The following is a 21289-nucleotide window of genomic DNA, read 5'->3' on the forward strand; positions in this document are numbered from 1 at the left end:
TGCCCACACTGCCAGGTCAAGCCTGCTGCCCACGCCACAGACTAGGGCTAAAGGGACAGTCACCCTCCTTCAGGGATGAGGACGAGGCCCAAATGAGGAAGTGCAGTGGGTGGTGCCCACCATGGGAGAACTGACCCCTCCCAGATACCTTGGCGGTGAGGCCAAAGCAGCCATGGGGCTCCATGATCCTCTCCAGCACATGGCACCGGATGCTCATGGTGCTCATGTACTCATACACCACCCCGGGTTCCAGGTCCACATTATCCACCATCAGGCTGACCACTGGGCCATTCTCCTGCAGGCTCAGCTGGGGCCCAGGGACAGGAGGGGCCAGGCTGCAAGCCAAGGGCAATCAACACTGAGGAGAGTACCACACCATGGCCAGCCAGGCCCTGCAACCCGTGCAGCCAGTGGGAGCGTGGGCCGTTCTCAGTGCTGTACGCCTCTGCTGCCTGCCACTGTGCACGCCTGTCCTGGAAGAGTCTCCTCTAGAATCAACCCCTGGGCCATTCTCAGTCTGTGTGACTCAGAAGGGGCCCCACCTGTCCCCTCCTCCTGAAGTTCAGTCACAAAGGTGGGCAGAACTCTGATGAATCTGGGGTTCTGCTGGACCTACAAATGGACCTACAATGGTCTCTGAGAAGAGATCTGAATGAGAGCAGGAACATAAGTGAAGTGGAACTGTGGAGTGTTTCAGGCAGTGAGAAAGGCAAGTACCAAGACCCTGGGGCAGGGACATATTCAGGTGGAGTGGATGGAGCAGAGGGCAAGCAGGAGAGTGCTGGGAGGGGAGGTTGGAGAGCCAGGCTGGAGCTGGCCAAGGTGGGGACTTTGATCTCTGTCCTGAGCAGGAAGGTGTCATCCAAAGATCTGCTCTCCTGTTTGGGGAACCTGTAGGAGGAGGTGTGAGCAGGCTACTGCAACCATTTTGGTGAAAAGCCATGGCAGTGCAGGGAAGTGGTTAAATGCTGGGGGCAGAAGGAAATGGGTGGACAAGGGTGTTTCTGGGATTGAAGTGGGAGGGTAGGAGAAAAAATGGCATCCAAGAGGACTCTGGTGGGGCCGAGAATCTGAAAGGATGGAGGGGCAGGTCCTAAAGGGAAGCTCCTGTAAGCATCCTGCGGGGAGGCTGAGTGGACAGGTGGGCAACTGGGGCTCAGGCTGAGGTGGCTGCAGAGGCACTGAAGTCTCCCCTGGATCCGGTGAGCACAGTGCAGAGCAAGCAGCCCCCAGAGGAGCGGAGGAGACTTCACCAGGAGTACCTGACCTCCCACAGGTCCCCAGGGGCCACAGGGACCTCAGGCCATGACACAGGGCCCTCATGGCAGTGGAACCACAATGCAAACAAAGGGATGCACGGGTTTCCAAGAGCTCAGGCAGGCGAGGACCCAGACCCCCAAGCCCAGAAAGCATGTGGCCCTCAGCCACCTGGGCTGAGCCTGGAGACTCCCATCCAGAGCTTACAATGGTGTCACCCTGAGCCTCGGGCTCTGTGGGTCTGCGGAGGCCCAGGGAATGGGTACAGCAATGCAGCTGTGGAGGCTTAGAGGCCAGGCACAGAGGACACACCCCAATCACTCCCTGTCACCCCCACCTCCCTGCTATGCAAGTCAGGCTGGTCTTCCTCTGGGGCCCCCTCACTATGGGGGTACTCGCCAGGGGTCTCCTGGCTGGCTTGTGCCTCCTGGGCATCCTTGTAGGTGTGGTAGATCCAGTGGAAAAGGCCCTGGGGGGAGCCACTGTCAGAGGATGTCCAAGGAGGAGGGATGGGGACCAGCTGCCTGGGGACCACCTGGGGCTCAGGCCTGCCAGGGATGCCACCTTGAAGAGTCTCCCAGATGCCACTTGAGTCTCCCAGGGCCTCCAGCATGGACAGTGACTGCCCCAAGCATCAGCCTGGGGAGGGGAGCCTTTGGAAAATGCCAGGCCTCCAGTGTCCCAAGGGCCAAGTGACAGCCTTGGTACTCAAGGAACACCTCGAGATCCAGGGGATAGTCAATGGAGTAGCTGCCCTCCCACACCCCTGCCTGAACTAGGACACATTGGCTGTCACCACCACTCTGCCACCACACCCAAGGGTGAGGAGGGAGGTCCTGTCCCGCCACCCAGGTTCTGGATACCAGGTTGTGGAATTGGGGCCAGGCTTCTCCCGGGCCCATGGATAGGGCCCCCAGGGCTGTCCTTGCATCTGAGGGGCAGCCACTGCCCTGACACTCCCAGGAGGGCTCCCCTTGCCTGGCCGAAGGCCACTCACCAGCACCTCTTATCTGCAAATCCGGAATGTCTGGAAGTGCTCCAGGAGCCCCAGGGCACCCTTGCTGGCCATGCTGCTGCAGTTGACCTTCAGGATGCACTGGCTGGCACTCAGTCCTGCAGTCACAGCCACAAAGCCTGGGGACAGAAGTGAACATGGTATGGTGAGCATGGCAGGCCGCCAGGTGAACTGCACCCACCCCAACTCCCCAGACACTCAGGGCACCTCCTTCCCTGGAACCAATGGGCCCCTCATGGGCAGCAAGGGAGCTGGCACCCCATTCTGCAGAAGAAGCAGCTCGGAGATGGGGCAGCTAGCCAAGGTCACATGGCAGGGGCATCCGGCTCTGCACCCAGGCTCAAGTTCACTAGAGCTTTGTCTCCTTCAAGGTCCTGCACAACCTTGTGGTCCTGGACCAGGGTCAGCCCCATGTGGCAAAGGAAGCAGGGGCTCAGGGAGGCACAGAAGCCCCCAAGTTCTCAGCGTCAGAAGCTGGGACTCGAGCCAGTGCTGCCAGTCACCAGGAGCATGTCCACCCTCTCATGGTTCACGAGCACCAGCCCCTGCCCCCGAGGCCTTGGGGTTGACATGACATGCCTGGGCGGGCAAGGAGACAAGGGCAGCCTGGCTTTGGGGCTGGGTCACACCCTGCTCTCCACCGTTCTTCATCCAGCACTACTCAACATCCTGGGCTCCAGGTCTTCGTCTCCAAGATGGGACATCGACACAACCAATCACGGGGTTCCTGAGGGATCTGGGGAGTTGGCACAGGAAAAGGTTCAGCAGCAAGTGGTTCTCGGCAAGGGCTCAGGAAACACCAGTGGCCTTGCTATGCTTGGCTGGTCCACCCACTGCAAGGAAAGGACTTGGACTGTCCCCCAAAGGCCTGAACCCAGCTGGGTGCTTTCTCAGAGGGGGTGGAAACACAAAGAGGTGTTTCCTTTCTTTTGTGGCAAGCCTGGGCTGATTTTCCCAGAAGCCTCAGAGGTGGGGCCCCCAGGTGGCCCTGGGTTGTGGGAAGCATGCTGTTTTCCTTATGTGGAAACCCGTCAGCCCTTTCTTTTGTGAGACAGGGTCTCACCAAGCTGCCAAGCTTGCCTTACATCTGTGATCCTCCCGTCTCAGCCTCCTGAGGGACTGTGATCACAGGCATGTGATGTGCCCAGCCAACCTTTCCTCCGATGAGTCAATGGCTCTGAGTGTTTTGTCACAGCAGGTGCAAAGCTGACTGACACCCACTTGCAGTATCACAGCAGATCACAAATGTGGCCACTGCTCCAGGAGAGACCTCCCCCTGCACTAGCGCCATCAGGGCTGGAGGGTCACCCTGGGCACTATGGGATGCCAGCAGCATTCTGGTCTGCCCCAGATCTAATGGCAATCCTCCCCAGTCCTGCCAGATGTCATGTGAAGGAGGCAAGTCACCCCCAGTCAAGAACCACTGCTTTAAAGGTAAATGACCCCTTCAAAACGTCATTGACTTTTCAGGAGCCTTTTGTCACTATTTGTACTTTCTTAGTGAACAGATTCTAGAAGCATAACTCTGATCTCAAAAGTGACAATTAATGTTGAAACTTTATAAGAGGCCTGTGTGTACAATGCTGGCCCAGAACCACGGACCTGCTCGGTTTCCTCTCCAAGGCAGAGGGCCCCTGAGACCACAGGAGAAGGCAGTGCAGGGGCAGAGGCCTAGAGCTGGTGGCCCGGGGCTATAGCATGTCCCTGCTGGAGAAAGATTCACGTTTCTGTCTCCTCTCAACAAGCCCAGTCTGGCAGGAGTGGGCCCAATTCCTGCTTGGGAAAACGAAGCCTGAAGGGCATCGGCTTCTTCATGGAGGGACATGTGATCTCTGCTGAGCCATCCTTTCTACTCCATGCATCCCTCTGGGCTCACTCCACCCAGGTGTCATCAGCATCTGCAACCTCTGCTTCAGGAAGGACACAAATGCCACGGCTCACTAGCAAGCCGAGCCAGGCAGTAAGGGTCTGGGCCACTCAGAACTCGTATGATGCAGACAGCCTTTCCCCAGGGCCGCCGCCGGTCAGTGGGGTTCTCACTCACCCCCATGGTGGAGACACAGGGTGGGGCGGCTCCCCGGATCTGGAAGCACAGGACCTTGGGGTAGTCGGGAACTATGATGGTCCTATAGCAGGCACCAGGGACAGGTAAGACATAAGGAAAGCAGTACACTTCCCACAACCCAGGGCCACCTGGGGGCCCTGCCTCTGAGGCTTCTGGGAAACTCGGCCCAGGCTTGCCACTCCCACAGGAGGAGAAATGCAGTTAACCAGAGTCCACACCACCAATCCTGGGGCCAAGAGCCCCGAAATTCTACCAGGCTGCCTGCACCACTCCCCATCCCAGGAGCCCCAAGTGGCCAGTACAGCACCCCACCAGCAGGTGGTGACTCACTGTGGAAGAGGCAGAGTGAGAAGTGGTCCAGCTCAGGTTGGTGCTGTCCCCAGAGAAACACCTAGCAGGGCCCCTAGCGAGGGGCTAGATATCTCAGTCACAGCCACACTGAGGCCTGCTCTTCAACATGGCAGGAAGGGCTGTACCTGCCAGGATGGGCAGCGGGTGTCCTCTATCTGGGACAGCCCTGCCCAGGCTATGTTCCAGTCCTGCCTTCTTTCCTCCTGTTCCCGCCTGCTCAATGAAACCATCCCGTAAGCCTGTGCCCCAGTCCCAGGTCCTTCAGAACTTTGAAGAGGTCACGCCTGGCACCCTCTGCTACTGGAACAGCCAACCACACAGGGACCTGACTTCCTGAACCAGCTCGCCTTTGACTGAAATAACCACATTCAAAATGCCCACACTCCCACCGGGGGACACCGCCTGGAGTAAAAGGGAAAATTGGACACCAGCTGCACAATTAGAAAGTAGAGAACTCGCCCTGACCCTGACCTGCACCACCTGCAGCCACTGGACCCCCGAACCTCCAGCTGCTCTCCAGAGGGCTCAGGGCCCCACAGGCCAGCCCCACTGCCCGGCTGGTTTCCTTGCCCTGTCACTCGGTTGCACCCCTCAGCTTCCTTGCTGGTCCTCAAATATGCCAGGGCTGGCCCCACCACAGACCTAGGTACCCCTGTCTGGGACCTCCTCCCCCAGAATCCCCAAAAGAAGCCCCAGTTCCTGTCCGCCTCTCTGTGTCCACCCTATCTGCACAGCCCAGTCCACTCCCAGCTCTGTCTTTCCACAGTGCACTAGCCGCCCCAGCTTGGGATGTATCTCATGCCCCTACCTGTGTACTTTTGTCTCCAGCCCTGTCCCCCAACTTGACTGGAGGTCCACAAAGGGTAGGAACTGTGTCCACACCAACAGGGCCACATGTCCAGGGCCTGAAGGCACCTGGGCACAGTCAGCTCACGTCCCATGGTGGCTGCAGGGACGGGCCACCCAAAGGGCCACCAGCTCCTGCCCCATCAGCACCCCAGCATGGCACCTCCTCAGCATGCCAGCAGAAGCAGGCGACACTCATTCTTTGGCCTTGGTGTTCACCAGGAGGCGCAGGGGGTGGTGGGAGCAGAAGCACTGGTTAAGGAGGGACTCCACCTAGGAGAAGGGCTGCAGCAACACCAGGTCTTTGTTGTTGGAGTAGATCTTCCTGCCCTCCTGCAGGCCAGCCATCTTGGGGACCATAGGGCAGATGGGCATGTTGTTATTAACCATGATTTCCACAGTGAAGGACCCCCCTCGTGTTTCTTAGGACAGGGGCAGCCACAGGCCACAGCGGCTCCCCTGTGGGAAGCACTGAAGGCACAGGTTATGGACAGCAGCTACAGGAAGTGACCTCCCCAGCAGGGCCAAGCTTGGCATCCAATGGTGTGGCCACCTGGTGACTGCCTCTCTCACAGGGGCTCCTGGCATGGCAGGTGCAGCCCCACCTCCCACCAAGGAGAAGCTGTGAGCCTGGGGCTAAGTCTTGCCTCCCACCCAGCCCTCCTCCAGCCCTGCCCAGGGCACAGAAAGGAACTCCTCCTGCTTGAGCTGCCCGCTATTTGGGTTTTTTATCATGGAAGCTCTTTGGAAATCTGGCTCAGAATGTGAGCATTCCCGGTGCCTCAGCACAGAGCCAGCAGAAGGCGCCGGTGTGCCACGCAGGAGCACACTGAATGGGGGGTGCACCCCCGCTCCCCAGTACCTGCAGGGGTCCTGTGTTCAGTTTCCTCAAGTGGACGAAAGAGAAGCAGGACCAATGTCCCCAGACCTGCCACGCTGCCCCCTCCCACCTGCACACTGCCCCTGCCAGTAGCCAGGAGGCCTCACCTCAGCCAGCGAGCCCCTCACAACCATGACCTTGTTCTCCTCGATGTTAAAGCCATAGTCTTCCTCCTGGGGCAGGATCTGAGGGCCCAGAGCAGAACTGGTGAGGCACCCCACCCTGACCCCCATGGCACTGTGCTCCTGCCATATCCTCATGTCCCAGAGCCACTGGGGTGGAGTGCAGATGGGGGGTCTGCAGGACAGCAGCTAGACCAGGCCAACTGAGCACAGTAGGTGCTCAGTAGATACCTGAAGTGAGGACATCACCCCACTCCCACCAGAGCCTGGTGTATTTGTCCAATCTGTCTGTCACCCCTTCCTCCTGCAAGCCTAGGGGACAATCTCCTTCCTTCCATGTTACTGTCTCTCCATCCACTGGCATACTATAGGTGTTCAGTAAATGACTTAATGAATAAAACAGACCTGGAACATGACCATGGATGTGGGAAAGCAGCTCAGGGAGCAGCAGCCCCCCTCCTGCTGGAAAAAGGTCCTGGGGCTCTTTGGGGACAGAGTCTCTGCCCCTCATACATGCCAGGTGCTGCATGGGACGGAAGACAAGGTGGACTCAACGACCCTGCCCACTGCAGTTCTATGGCTGGTCAGAGGGGGCCAGACCAAGTCACGGGAGCATGTGTAGCCCAAATTAAAGCAAAGCAGCTGCAGGCTAGAGCAAGGCCCCAGTACACACTCACTTGGCCCACACCAGGCCCTGGTGCTGGGCGAGGGTTTCATGGGCATGTCCCGCCTTTCTGGAGACAGCCACCAGCCAGTCCACACATGGCTCAGCAGGCTTTCATCCTGCCTGCCACCTACAGTGCTGGGGCTCCAAGAGCCCAGGTGCTGGGGCCAGGCTGACACCCACCTGTTGCTCCACTGCTGGAGGCGTCCACGGCAGCCAGACAATGATCCTCCTCCTCACACTCACTCCCTGGGGCATCTAACCACTAGCAGGGCAGAACCAAAGGCCCTCTCCTTCCAGGAAGCCCACTCTGACCACCCTGCCAGACACACCTTGTCCCACCTGGTCCCAGAGCTCTAGCATTCCACCAGCACCCTCCTCTGGCCTCTGTGACAAGGCACATCCTCATCCCGTGCCTTCCAGGGGCACCTAGAATAAAATTAGGCCCTGGACCCAGGCCCTGCTGATTCAGCACCCTGGCTCCTGCAGCCTCACCTCCCACCCCACGATCCCTTGACACCTCCTGTGGCGGTGACAGCCTCCTCCCTATCTTTCCACAGCTCAAGGCTCATTCACCCTCAGGACTCCCAGCTGAGCTCCCTCCACTGTCCCCTAGTCTGGTGCCTGTCACTCGACCTTATTGGAATAGCACCCCCAGAGGCCATGCTGCCCTGGATGAACCAGCCCCCCCTTCCTCCTTGCCTTGCAGTTCCCATGTCCTCAACTCCTGATACCCCCTCTTTACCTCCTCTGTCCTATGGTCTACTGTCTGGTTCCTCTCTAGACAGGTATGTCCCTAAGGGCACGGATTCCTTGTGTCCTGCTCCCTGCTGGCCCAGGGTAGGGGCTCAGTGAACACAAGGGAGGAAGCGATAGATGGGTCTGACCATCTGACTAAGCTGAGGCTGGTGGAAGGCACATGCCTCTGGTATCCTCCATGATAACAGATTAATGTACAGACCACACTTATGTGTGGTTGCACAGATCACACATGTCATCTTTCTCCTCTAGCAACCCTGTGAGGTACATTTTATCCTCTCTTTAACTGATCATTTATTGAAATTCAGAGAGGTTAGGAGGCTCAAAGTCTAACATTTGAAAGTTGTAAAGATAAATCAGACACTCTGGATTCATGGATAAAAATGAATAAACATGGCAAAACTGTGAGATGAAGAAGAACATCCTGTGTCACTAGCCTGGGTTCAAATCCCAGCCCATGTGCTGTGCAACCCTATACAGACTCCTCCCCTCTCTGTGCTTTCTCCTCACCCTTAAAGTGGGACAGCAGCAGTGACCCACCTCACAGTGTTCTGAGACTGAAAGAATGTCAGCGCTGTGCAGCAGAGACAGAAAGAATGTCAGCACTGTGCAGTTGTCCACCATGGCTGGATAAACCCTCTTTGTGGCCTCCAATTCCCTCCACCCAAGGGGACCAGGGCTCCCAGAGGACTTAGGAGCTGGCCCCAGGTGGGAAAGAGGCACCTGCCAGGACAGATGAGGAGGGAGCTGCAGAGGACGAAGTGTTTTTTAGGTTTCCTTCTTGGCTTCCTGGACCCCAGGGCCAACCATCCTGGGATCCTGGCCCCCATTCACAGGGGCATTGGAAGACAACCCCCAATCCTTCCTGAGGAGATGGAAATGCCCCTGAAGCTCTCATCAGACAGGCTACCCAGTCTGGCTGGGCAAGGGCTTGGCAAGAGGCAGGAAGGTTCTCTGACCAGAGGGCAGGAAGCAGTCCCTCCAGGAGAGGAGCCTCCTTTCAGCTGGTAAAGACCAGCTGACAAAGACCAGCCAGGGCCCTCCCCCTGCCTCCTTGCCCTGAGCATGCCCAGGAATCCTGGGACTCCAACTTTCTCCTATCCAGACACTTCAGGGAGAGCTGCTGAACTTGGAGGGCAATGGCAGCCCAACCCAAGGCCCTGCCACCTCTGGAACACACCTGCTGTGTGTCCCCTACTGTCTGACCCCAGGCACAACCCTGAGCTTCTCCCACTCCAGGCTCAGGCCCCAAGGGGCAAGCACGCTGGTCTGGACCTTCTCCCACTCTCCTACCTCCTCTTCACCTGGCTGCTGTGCCCCCTCCGCCTCCTCTGTCCTCCTTCACACATAGTCAGCCAGGGTCCATTTGGTCTGCAGCTGCTCTAATGACCTCCTACCCCCGGGGTTCCAATCTCTCCTCCCCAGGTCCAGACTTCATACCCAGCCACCAGTCAGCACCATCCTAAGAGCCCCACCTGCCTTCCACCTGCTGCTCTTCTAGGAGCTTCTCCCAGCCCCAGGGCACCAGCACAGTAAGCTCTGGCTTCAACCCAGCCCTCGGGGTGCCTGCTGGCTCTGATGTGACAGAAGGCACAGTGGCTGAAGTCCCACCCAGGACCCCGGCCCCCTTAACCTCCGAGGGCAGCTCCACAAGGACTGGGGGTCCTTGGGTGACTCTGCCCAGGAAGGACAGGGCTGAGAGGGGCTGGGAGGGGCCATGGAGGTCTGGGAGCCAGTCACCGGTGCCACTTACTTGCCCAGGAAGCACTTGAGCATGGTGCTCAGGTTGTGGCCCGTCCTTGATCAGGTTCACCTTCTTTCTCATCCATCAGGTGGTACAGCTTCTCCCCCTTCTCCAAGATCATGACATAGGCGTCTCGCTCCACGCCCAGCTTCAGGCCTACATGGGGACACCATCGGCACTGAAGAAGGCACCAGACCCAGCAGGCCGAAGGGAGCCGCCCATGGCTCCTGAAAACCGCCCCACCTGCCCCACCAGGGCCACCCCAGTACAGCTACGAACACTTCCCATCTGTCATCCATGGCTCCAGACATCTGCCATGGACTTCTCAAAAGTACCGCTCTACATGGGAAGATGGAGGCCCAGAGAGGTTGAGCCCTGCAGGAACGGGATCCAGCCTTCACTCCGAGCCTAGCTCCAGAGCCATGACCAACCCAGGGTGCAGCTTCACCTGCACAGGTGAGCAGAGAACCTGCCACCCTCTTCATTCCAGCCTGGCTGGAAGATGGCTTTTCATCCAAACAGATGCACGGACCCTGGCCTTCATCTCAGCCCACATTTTGTGGGCCTGTTCAACCTAGACAACATGGCCAACACCTTTACGCTGCAATGACATGCCAAGTGGCCCTTGAGAGAACCTGCAGTAACACATTGTGGTCATCCCCACGTCATAGTTGAGGCCCAGAGAAGTCAGGTTCTCAGTCCACATGGTCCAACTCAAAATGGTGGACCAGGAATTTGATCCAGGATTTGAACTTGGATCTGGGCTCCTGACCACAGCATGCACCATCCTATGTGCCAAGTCCAAGGTCAGGGTTTAAACAACACCCAAATCTAATGACAATGGCCCCTTGGACCACACCTGACCTGGGTTCACATACACCCAAGGCTGAGCACAGCTCTGGATTACAACCACAAAGATACCGATCGGCCCCACCCAGCCAGGCCAGGAGGCTGAACCCCACTCTAGTCCTGACCACACACATATCCTGACCAGTTTCAGGGCTCACAACTTTGCCCACCAAGGGGCCAATTTCAGTGGTTAATTGGGTCTTCTGTACCTTTCCATGCTACACTTAACATCTGGAAGTACCTCCCAAAGACCCAGGTGTCTGCTCTTCCAGAAGAGGAACCCTCAGCGGTGGCCAACCTGGACACACACTCCCGAGAGGTGATGGTGATGGACATCTGGCTGGGAAGCAGGGACCCTGGACCTGGCCCATGTGGAAGGCAGACCTGAGGGTTTCCCTTGCCCATCAGCTGAATCTGTGGCACAGGGATGCAGGCTCAAGGATGGGCCTGAAGTCAGACTGTGCTCTGGGCCAGTGGAAGACCCACTGACTACTCCCTGGGGGCTGAGGGAAGAGCAGTTGGGGCAGAATACAGTCGGGTGATGAGTTCTGCGTGGGACAGGAGTAAGTTGTCTACCACACAGCCATGCTGCACTGACAGGAGGAGACCAAGGCCCTCCTTCCTGCTTGACAAACCTGGCAGTGGGCGGTTTTCAGGACCCTGTGTCAGATTCCCAAGGTCTTCAAGTGCAAGCCCTGCCCAGGAACATCTATGTCCTCCTCAGATGAGGGCACTGGGGCCTGGGAAGCTGAGGCCACTTGCCAGATACACAGGGTCTCTTCCCCAACCCTCAGTGTCCCCAGTTCAGAACCCAGCCCACCTGCCTGTCAGAGCCAGCCCCATGCTTCCTTCTGCAACCTGCCAGGGGTGTCTGTGCCCAGAATGTTCCTGACCAGGGTCCAGGGAAAGCAGGCATTTGGGGGCATGGCAAGCCCTCCTGCTGGCCCTGGCATCAAGGCACCCACAGAGCACTTCTAGAAAGCCCCTGCAGTGAACTGCACAGCCTGCACAGCCCAGGCGCCTGGAGGTGCAGGGCTACCAGGAGGGCCTGGCACTCACTGTCACACTGCTCCCACTTGCAGATGATGGTGTCCAGCCATTTGCACTTCTCCTCTGCCATCTTGGCCATGCACACGAACAAATTGTTCTTGGTCATATTGTGGATCTTCCAGTCATTGATCACAGTGTAGCCATTGCTATGGTAATCGGCTGACAGAGACGAGAGCAGAGATGGGTAATGTGGACCCCAACACCCCCTCCCACCAGCAGGCCAGGTGGTGACCCGCCCTTCCATGCCAGTGTGGAGGGGCAGGGTCAGCAGCAGGGGCAGGGCCCTGAGGTGAACAGCCAATCCTTAGAATGTCCCCTTTCCTGTCTGCTCTCTAGGGGGCAAGGAAGACCTACAAAGACCCCTCCCAGCTCCTAAATGATATGGGGCTTCAAGACACCTTGTGAGGGCATGAAGACAGTCCCCTGTCTGGAGCCCAGAAGGGTCTCCCAGCCTCTCCCTGGGCCACTTGGGAATGAGGGTTACCAAGCCAAGGGCAGGGCCCCCAAGGTGAACTGGCACACTCCTTCAGTGGACACCAGCCAAGGAATGCTGTGCATGCTGAGAGCCAGGACCAGGGTGGGCAGTGGCAGGAACCCCTGGACATCCATGAGTAGGAGCCACACCTGACCACATGCATCTAGAGCCACTTAAATGTACATAACCACCCACGTGAGGTTCAAAGTCACAGAAATTTTAATTAAAATGTTCAGTAAAGAATACATGGTGGATAACAGAAGGAAGTGATCATCACAAAATTAAGATAGCAGTTCCTCCTGGGGAGGTGGACACCATGCAGGGGAGGATGGGAGGTGCTGTCCTCTCTCGGGGACCATGTGCCCTGGGTGCTCCCTTCAGTACCCATGCTCCAGACACCTTTCTGGAGGTAGATCATGTGCTGCAGGAAAGGCAAATGCTTAAGAGCCACAGGGAGTGTGGCAGGGGCAGGCCTGGCCTACCTGTGCCATTTTCCACAATCTCCACCTACATGACCTCAATGTTGATTTGACCCCTGATGATATACAGGGAGCCATTGATGGATTTGGTCCTCATGATGGACTTCTTACTCCCAGTGACCCTGAAAGACACTGGGAAGTCATCATCCCCTGAAGGAGAAAGCAACATGGAGCGACGCCAGGGACAGGGACAGCATCAGGCTGGGCCAGTGTGGATGGTGGGCTGGTAAACAGGCGGTCAGCCACCCACTTCTCTCCCAGTCACGGTGCTCTCATCTGAAAGGCAGGCTCAGAGCCTGGCTTGCCTCCCACAGCCACCAGCCATCCACTGGGAGGTGTCAAGGGAGGGCAAAGAGAAGTGACAGAAACCCATTCCTAACTAGCAAGGGGAAAGTGGCCCACAGAGTTCCTAACAAGTACTTCCTGAAATAAGACCAGATGGAGGAGAGCTTGGAGTGGGCCATCATCCACCCACTCAACCACCACCTACCCCACCACCCATCTGTTTGTCCACCACCCATCTTACCCACCCACCATCTACCCACCAGTCCACCCACCTACCCAGCTTACCCACCCTTCCATCCACCAATCTGTCCACATGCCAGTCCATTTAAATCTATCTACCCACCAGTCCATTCATCTACCCACCCATCTTACCCACCCACCATCTACCCACCAGTCCCTCCACCCACCAACCCAGTTTACCCACCCTTCCATCTACCAGTCAATCTGTCCACAGGCCAGTCCACTTAAATCTACTTACAAGTTCACCCATCTACCCCACCTACCCATCCACCCATCGACCCACCCACCCACCACTCATTCATTCACTCAGGTGAATTCAGCTCACCAGTTTGATCAATGCTATGATCTGCTGGTGTCCCTCCAAATTCATACGCTGAGCCCCAAGCCCTGAACCCTGATGCTATGGTATTAGAAAGGGGCCTTTGGTTGGTGTTTAGGATAGGGGCAGCACCCTCATGAACAGATCAGTGACTCTGTAAAAGAGGCCTCATCTCTTTGTAGGATAGCAGCCTTGTCCCTTCTGCCCTATGAGGCACAAGTAGTCACCGTCTGGGTAGCAGACAAGAAGTCCTTGCCAGACACAAACCTGGGGCTCCACATGAGTGTCCTCCAGCCCTGGACCCCCTTTGCAGCTTCTCTGGGTGCGTTCCCCATCCGCTGACACTCACACACACAAGCCCATCCTTGAATCCTGATCAAACAAGGCTGGAGACATAAGCAAACTCACACAGCCGTGAGGAGGGGGAAGTAAGGGAAGTGCTGGCCAGGGGGACCAGAGCCTGGCTGGGGCTCTTTCCTGCTCAGACTCAGACACAAGAGCTCCTGCTGGGTCCTGAGCCAGCGGCTCTCAGGAAACTCCATGGGCTCCCCTCCATCCTCAGTGTGTCAGCTGCAGGCCTGGGACCTGCCAGTCCATGAGCTCAGAGCTCACCCTGGGACAACTTCTGGGGGGTGCACACACACCCACGGGAACACCCTTCCTCTCCCTCAGAGCACCTACTTCAGGTCCCTCTGTGGGGGCAGGCAAGGCCTGAGGAGGGAAGGGGTAGGTCAGGAGCTGGATGAAGAGGAGCCTTCCTTGCAAACTTGGTGTGTGCATGGTGTGTGCACCCATGAGAAGACAGTCACTAACACTCCCGCCACCCACAGCACAGGCCATGTGCCATCTGGGCACACCTGCACCCTGAGCACATCCTGCTCACCAACCCTGAGAAAGGAGGACCAGTTGGAAAAACACATGAGCAGTAGCCACACATGGCTGAGGTTGGTGACTGGCCAGTGACAGCCTCCATGCTCTGGACCACTATGTGCTAAGCCTCAGTTCCCCCTATACAACTACAGGGTGAACTTAGGTTTTTTTGTTTTTTTTTGTTTGTTTGTTTGTTTGTTTGTTTGTGTTTTTGGTACCAGGGATTGAACTCAGAGCGCTTGACCACTGAGCCACATCCCCAGCCCTATTTTGTATTTTATTTAGAGACAGGGTCTCACTGAGTTGCTTAGTGACTCCCTGTTGCTGAGGCTGGCTTTGAACTCTCAATCCTACTGACTCAGCTTCATGAACCCCTGGGATTACAGACATGGGCCACCGTGCCAAGGTGCAGGGTGGACTTTAAAGTGTTCCTGTTCATTTATGACACCCATGGAACTCTGCTTCTGGATGAGATCAGAGCACTGTCAGAGACCCCCCGACCCATGTCCCAGACAGGCCGTGCCCTGCAACCCCAAGCAGGGACCAAAGTCAGTAGGCACTGGCTGCTTTGGTGGCCACACCAGTGGGGCTGGGACTCCACTCACCATGGCCCAGTCTCTAGGCCTCCAGGCTCAGCTCTGGCTCTCATTCCAGAGGCAGGCACATGGCCTGCTGCCAGGCTCTCAGCAGATAGGTGTGCACTGTCCCTCCAACCTGTCCTGCTCCCCTCAGGACCAAGGCAGGGCCTGGCCTGAAAGGAGATCCCAGCATCCCAGGGAGGGCCTGGGCTCACATGGAAGACACTGCAACCAGCAGCCATACTCATAGTAAGAGGAGGACGGGCCACACCAAGGAGGCCAGAGGGTGAGTTCAGTCACAAGTTGGGACCAGGTCCCAGAGACCCAAAAGGACAGTCCTAAACCCCAGTGTTCTGGGAAAAGCATCTGCTTCCAACAGACCAGCGGGGTTGGCAGGAATAGCTGGAGAAGGACAGCCTTGCAACCACCAAGGGAGGACTCATTGGCCTGAGGGAAAGCAGGAGGTGTCAAGGAGGGAGGAGGGAGCTGGCAGGGTGGAGGGGGGATGGGAGTACTTGAGATGGTAAGTGAAAGACCTTAAGGAGCAAGAGAAAGGCCCTAAGGAGTGGGCGGCAAGAACAAAGCAAATGAGGCAGGAAGACCTGGGGCAGTATCTGGGAGACCACAGAGTGAGGAGACCGAGGCCTCCTGGCCCCAGAGCACAAAGAAAAGGGTGAGTGCCTGGGGCCATGGCTCAGAGCCTCCTCCATAAGGACTGCACTCACAGGGCCACTGAACAAGACCCCAAAGAGGCTGCAGAGGTCGATGGTGACAGTGACAGTCCAAGTCCTATACACTTACTATATACCAGGCTGGGCACTGTCATCTTCATAGTGACCCTTGGGGCACATCTGATCATGCACCCTGCTTTACAGATGAGTGTAGACAGCAAGAGGCAAAGCCGGAGGCTAGAAAACTCCTGGATGAGGAAGGACCCAGCTCTAAACCAGCTGATGCCCCCTCCACAGAAGAGAAAACTGAGGCTCAGTCAGGCCCCCAGGGACAGTGGGAAGCATTCCCATGGTCAGGTCTTTCACCACAGCCTTAGGTGCCAGAAGAAACAGACAATAAGTTACCAGACAATAAGCACCACAGGGCAAGCCAGAGGCAGGGATGAAGGGGATTGGGGTCTGCATCAGCCTGCACCCCAGACTCTGGGAGCCAAGGAAGTCCCTGGAAAGTCACTTCCACCTCAAAGACAAAGTAGCAGGGAAGAGAATCTGGAAAGCCTGCACTGGTCACTGAGACCACCTTCTATGCTGAGCAGGAAACAGAAAGGCAGGACATCTGTAGGGCCACCTGGGACCCTAGCAGCTCAGGAGGCTGAGGCAGGAGGACTGCAAATCTGAGTCTAACTTTGGCCACTTAGTGAGATCCTGTCTCAACATAAAAAATAAAAAGGGTGGACATGAAGCTCAGCAGTAGAGCACCCTGGGTTCAATCCCTGGCACCAAAAAGAAGAGCACAGAAAGGCAGAAATCTCCATCCACCAACCACACAGTGACTCAGCAGCCCATTTGTACCCCTGTCCCTCCCACCCATCCTCTCTCCATTCATGGTCCATGTCCCACCCACCACCCTACCCTACCTTTCCAGAGTCCATCTGCCTCACCCACCACCAGCAACCACCCATCTGTCCATCAGCATGCTGTCACCTGGCCATCTGTCCTCTGACCTCCAGACCTCCATCCATAGCTGCCACCTACCCACCTGCTCACCCAGCAGCCACACGCCAGCCCCCATGTCTAACGGCACCTCTGCAGGCCCCTCCATGTCTCCACTGCCACAGCCCCGTCTCCTGTTGCCTCCCTGCAGCCACCTCCCAGACCTCCAGCCACCCAGCCACACCCACACACCATTCACACCACCACTCACAAATACCATGGCCATGTCCCCTCATGTCCCCTCATCCCCGGGCTCTAGGAAGACCAGGGAGCTCCAGGGATGGGGCAAAGGTGATAAAGACCCTATTCTTTCCCTCCTGAAGCTCAGCAGGAAATAGCTTCCCTCCCCTGGACCCTCGACCTTTGATCTTAGAATCACAGAATGCTGGTGTCACCTCCAGCTTCATGACCATCTAGAGACACATTGCCTGAAAGGCCATTCATTTGCAAGCCATGTGGAGCTACTGAGCACTCACCACGCAGCTACACACACCAGCGGTGCTGAGGGAGACCTGCGCCCAAGTTTCCAAACTGACTATTGTCATACACACACACACACACACACACACACACACACACACACACACACAGAGTTTCAACTAAATATAACAATTGTAGCTGAATTAGGTTAAATAAAATACACTGTTTAAATTCATTTTGCCTGTCTCTAAGTTTCTTAAATATGGCTCCTAGAGAATTTGTAATAGCTATGTGACTCTCACTACATATGGATTTAGAACAAACCCCTCAAATCATGGAAGAAAAGGGAGGCCCAGAGAGGGAAGCAACAAGCCCACGATACCCCCGGGGGGAAGCAGCAGGTCAGCCCTGCCCCACCTCCTGGCCCACAGAGGCAGCTGAGGTGCCAGCCTCCCCAGCAAATCACCTGGATTTCCACTTGCAGTAGACCAGAAGGTTGTTGAACAGGAAGAAAGCCATTTCCTGGATGTTACCTGCAGAGATTTTCAACAAAGTCCCTTGCAGGAGGAGCTGGGTGCAGATGTGCTTGAGGTTGGAGCCCTGAGAGAGGAGGGAGGGGCTGAGGATGAGTGGGCCAATCCAGAGGAGCAGCCAGCACAACCCTCCTCTTCCTGTGCCCCTCAGCACCCCAAGAGAGCCTGGATGCACCCCACAGGCAACTCTCAGCAGACAACCAGCACCCTCGGGTGGCTGGCTTCCAACTGTGGTGAGCACAAGCCAGAGGGGGCCAGGAGACCGAGCAGGGAGACTGGGCCAGGAGCTGGGGCCTCACTAGCTCCTGGTGGATGTGGGAGGCTAGCTGAAGGGTACCAGATACTCACCTTCCTTCTGCAATCTTGGGGATGGGGTTTTTAGCTGCACTTGGGTACTGTCCGTAGCCTCCCTCCCCCAGGCATGGCACCTGACTGAGGTAAGACCATTATGCTTGCTGGCCTCACCACTTGAAGACGCTTGCCTCCCTCACTGCCTCCTTTCCAAGGCAGGCAGGCAGCCCTTGTGGTGGAGGAGCACTGTGGAGGGCGGGGGCTGGATGACACATCCAACTGGAGGACAGCAGGGCCCTTGAAATCTAAACCCAGCAGATTCCTCAAGGGGAAGAACAAAGGGCACCCTGCTGTCCCTGCCTGGAAATGAACTTGGAAAGGGGTCAGTGTTACTCACAAGATCTTCCTCCACAAACACTCAACAAGGAACCAAGGAGGATCTCATATCCCAGGGAGACCTGTTGACAGGGCCTGAGACCCAGTTTGGGGACTGGCTTTACCAACACCGGCCATGGGATCTCACCATGGCTGGGGCTGCTCTGACTCCCTGTGCCCCTGGTCCAGTCACTGGGGGCAAATCCCATTCACCAGTACAGTCAGAAGCCCACTGAGTCCTGGGAACCACTGGCTCATGGGTCAGGCTGTGAAATCCAAAGGGGGCCTGCTGACTCCTGGCCGAGGGGCCACACAGTACTGGATGCACACACACTGCAGCCAGATATGTTTTCCTGAGCTTTTGGTTTTATTTTTGATTTTTATCTATTTGAATTTCTGAGGATTGAACCCAGGGGCACTTGACTCCTGATTTATATCCACAACCCTTTTAATATTTTATTTCAAGACAAGGTCTCACTAAGTTGCCCAGGTTGGCCTTGAACTTGCCATCCTCCTGCCTCAGCCTCCAAGTCACGGGGATCACAGGCATACCTCACTGCACCCAGCTTGAAAGCTGATTTCTGATGGCCACTGGCAAGGCAGGGAAACTGCTGCAATCCACTCAGAGCTGCCATGGAGTGTGCTGGGACCCCTGTCCTCACAAACAGTGGCTCCATGGTTGTTGAGGCTCTGTCACCCAGCTCAGAGCAAAGAGCAGCATTCTCCTCTTCTGGCCCCGCCTCACTCATGCCTGCTGAATCCTTCCCAGGCTCTGGAGGACCTGGTATCTGACGCAATGGCAGAGCCCCAGGGTCATGCAGCCCTGGATCTGACCCTCTAGCCATGGCTGTCCAGGGGGCCTTGGAGAGAAGAACACTCAGCTCGGGAAGCTGCTCCTCTGTGTGGCCAAGTACATAAGCAAAGTGCATCCAAAATGCCAAGACACTCCTGGGGCAGGGGAGCCCCTCCATGCCAGCCCTGCAGTCTCCCTGGAGAGATGAGACCAGGCCACAGGTGGTCCTAAGGGTCAGATGGACAGGCAGAGGCCAAGCACCAAGATGTCCACCAGCCAGGGCAGGATCCATCAGGAGGCATCCACCCAGACACAAGACCCCAGCCACACTGCAGCAGTCATGCTTAAAAGTGATTGAGCCAACATTAAAGGCCAATGTGGAGGCTGACAAAGCTCAATATAGAGGAAAGCAAACATGAGCAGCTAGCCTCATGCCCTTCCCTGACCATGTCCCATGAGAACAGGTCAGTCGACTGCCCCCTGCCCAGGGCCAGCAAGGCAGGCACCTGCTTCCCTCTTACTGAGAACACACATGTCCCTTTCATGACCATGACCCTCCTGCAAAGGTCCCTCCAGGGCTTGCATCTGGAGGCCCCTCTGCAGAGGTGGACTAAGGGGGGTCAGGTAGCAGCTCCAGGCAAAGCTGCTCCTCTACAAAGAGGGAGCCCAGTGTGCCAGCCACCTGTGAGGGAGGCTCACCACTGTCCAGGCCTTCACTGTGCAGGGGGCCTGCCACCCCTCCAAGGTGGCCTAACGTGCTTTGCTCCCACATCCGTCAGCTGGATGGATCTGTGGACTGAGGCATCTGGTCTTAACTAAGCCAGTCTCTCAACAACAAATGGCAGCAGCCTAGGCAGGGAGGGGGACAAAGAAACAGGGATGGAGACCTGACCAACGGTGGCCACCAGCTCACATACACTGAAGGAAGGAGACCAAGAGAGGACCCCATGCTTCTGCTGGCCAGATTTCAAGAGAGCCCATCTGTACTTAATCAGAGCAACAAGAGGCAGACTAAGTCTGATTTTCATAAGACAGCCTAAACCATCATATAATAAAGTACTAGCAAGGAAGCTATTTTAGTATTGCTACAACCATATCCCTATTAGAATATACCTTTAAAAAGAAACTTACACAAATTTAAAATGTGGATTTTAAAATAATTTGCATTTTAAAATCCTACAAATCATTTGCCTATGGCAATAGACTGTGGCTGGGATTCATTCCTCTGAATTCAGACAGGGAGGTATTTTCTGAGAATGTGTTTTTCTTCAGAACCTCATTTGTTTAAAAACTGTTTTTTAGTGCTTTTTGGTCACCATCTCTTCCTTGGGTTTACTTGGTTCAGCTCTGTCCAGAGGCTGTTTCTTCTGTCAAATGCCCTCTGGCACTCCCCTACCTGCTCTCCTGAAGGCCTCGTACAGTGCAGGTGAGCAGCTGACTGCTCCAGAGATAGCCTGCTCTTACAGGGGTAAAAGGGCACACAGGCTTTGATTGCCTGGGTCTCAGGGTTCCAGTTTAATCTGGTGAATCTTCCACTGACAGCAAAGGTAAAAGTTAACAAGCAAGCCTGGCACTTTATTTCAGCTGGCTTCAGTCATCTAGGTGGGAAATAATTTCTCTTAATTGAAGTACTATGTGTCAATAGGAGTTCCTGGCCTCAGTGGGAGGAAGAGGCTTGAGCCCCTACAACCTTCTCTTGTGGATCCCTGGCACATGCAAAATGAGTCACTCACTGGCAACAGGCCAGGCATGCATGCTCTGTGCATGCATTAGTCAGGTCACCATGAGCGTATACACATTCTTCTCACCTGTGGAAAGGAGAGGCTGCAGGAAAAATGTGATTGATTTCATGGGCTTCAGAAGTTTTCACAAAGATCACAATATTTGGTGTTGGATCAGAGCACTACAAGTTCTGAAACCTCCCTGCTGATTTAAAGTATTTGGGATTTCCTGTGGGTCCTGAGAATGCTCCAGCAACCGAGACTATCTTAGGTTACATGACAGTAACACGTTAACAATTTATCATAAAACCCAGTTAGAGTGGGAGAAAGGCTGCCAGACAGTAAGGCAGCTTGGGGGATAGCCAGGTTGGGAAGGAGAACAGCCAGAAGCACCCCAGGGCCCACGGTGGGGCCAGTGAAGTGAAGCACACCTAGCGCCTGGCAATTGGAGGTAAAAGGGCCTGAGGGTAGATCTGGGGCAAGAAGACCAATCAGATGCCCAGGGAAACCTGGCAACAGGTGGCCATTCTGCTGGCAGCTGGAGTTGGGGACTTGAACAACAGACACCAAAGAGTGTAAGGGAAGAGGAAAGGACCACATTCCCAGTCTAGCCCACATCGGAGGCTCAAATGTGAAGTCAGGTG

At 56.1% G+C, this 21289-nt stretch overlaps 1 pseudogene across 1 annotated transcript in view; it reads right to left on the reverse strand.

The window, feature by feature from the left end:
* Window positions 1–18880, reverse strand: part of LOC306652514 (phosphatidylinositol 3,4,5-trisphosphate-dependent Rac exchanger 1 protein-like) — a 38742-nt pseudogene extending 19862 nt beyond the window's left edge. The window contains exons 1-11 of the transcript in view: window positions 18794–18880; window positions 17399–17532; window positions 12560–12678; window positions 11612–11761; window positions 9713–9859; window positions 9446–9635; window positions 6522–6599; window positions 5014–5090; window positions 4317–4398; window positions 1642–1726; window positions 149–335 (exon numbers count right to left, since the gene is read on the reverse strand). The product of the transcript in view is annotated as a phosphatidylinositol 3,4,5-trisphosphate-dependent Rac exchanger 1 protein-like (transcript). The remainder of the gene's footprint in view (window positions 1–148; window positions 336–1641; window positions 1727–4316; window positions 4399–5013; window positions 5091–6521; window positions 6600–9445; window positions 9636–9712; window positions 9860–11611; window positions 11762–12559; window positions 12679–17398; window positions 17533–18793) is intronic.
* Between the last annotated feature and the right edge of the window lie 2409 nt (window positions 18881–21289).

This window comes from Sciurus vulgaris (genome assembly GCF_902686455.1).
Source record: "Sciurus vulgaris genome assembly, contig: HiC_scaffold_261_arrow_ctg1, whole genome shotgun sequence".
In the NCBI taxonomy this organism is placed as follows: domain Eukaryota; kingdom Metazoa; phylum Chordata; class Mammalia; order Rodentia; family Sciuridae; genus Sciurus; species Sciurus vulgaris.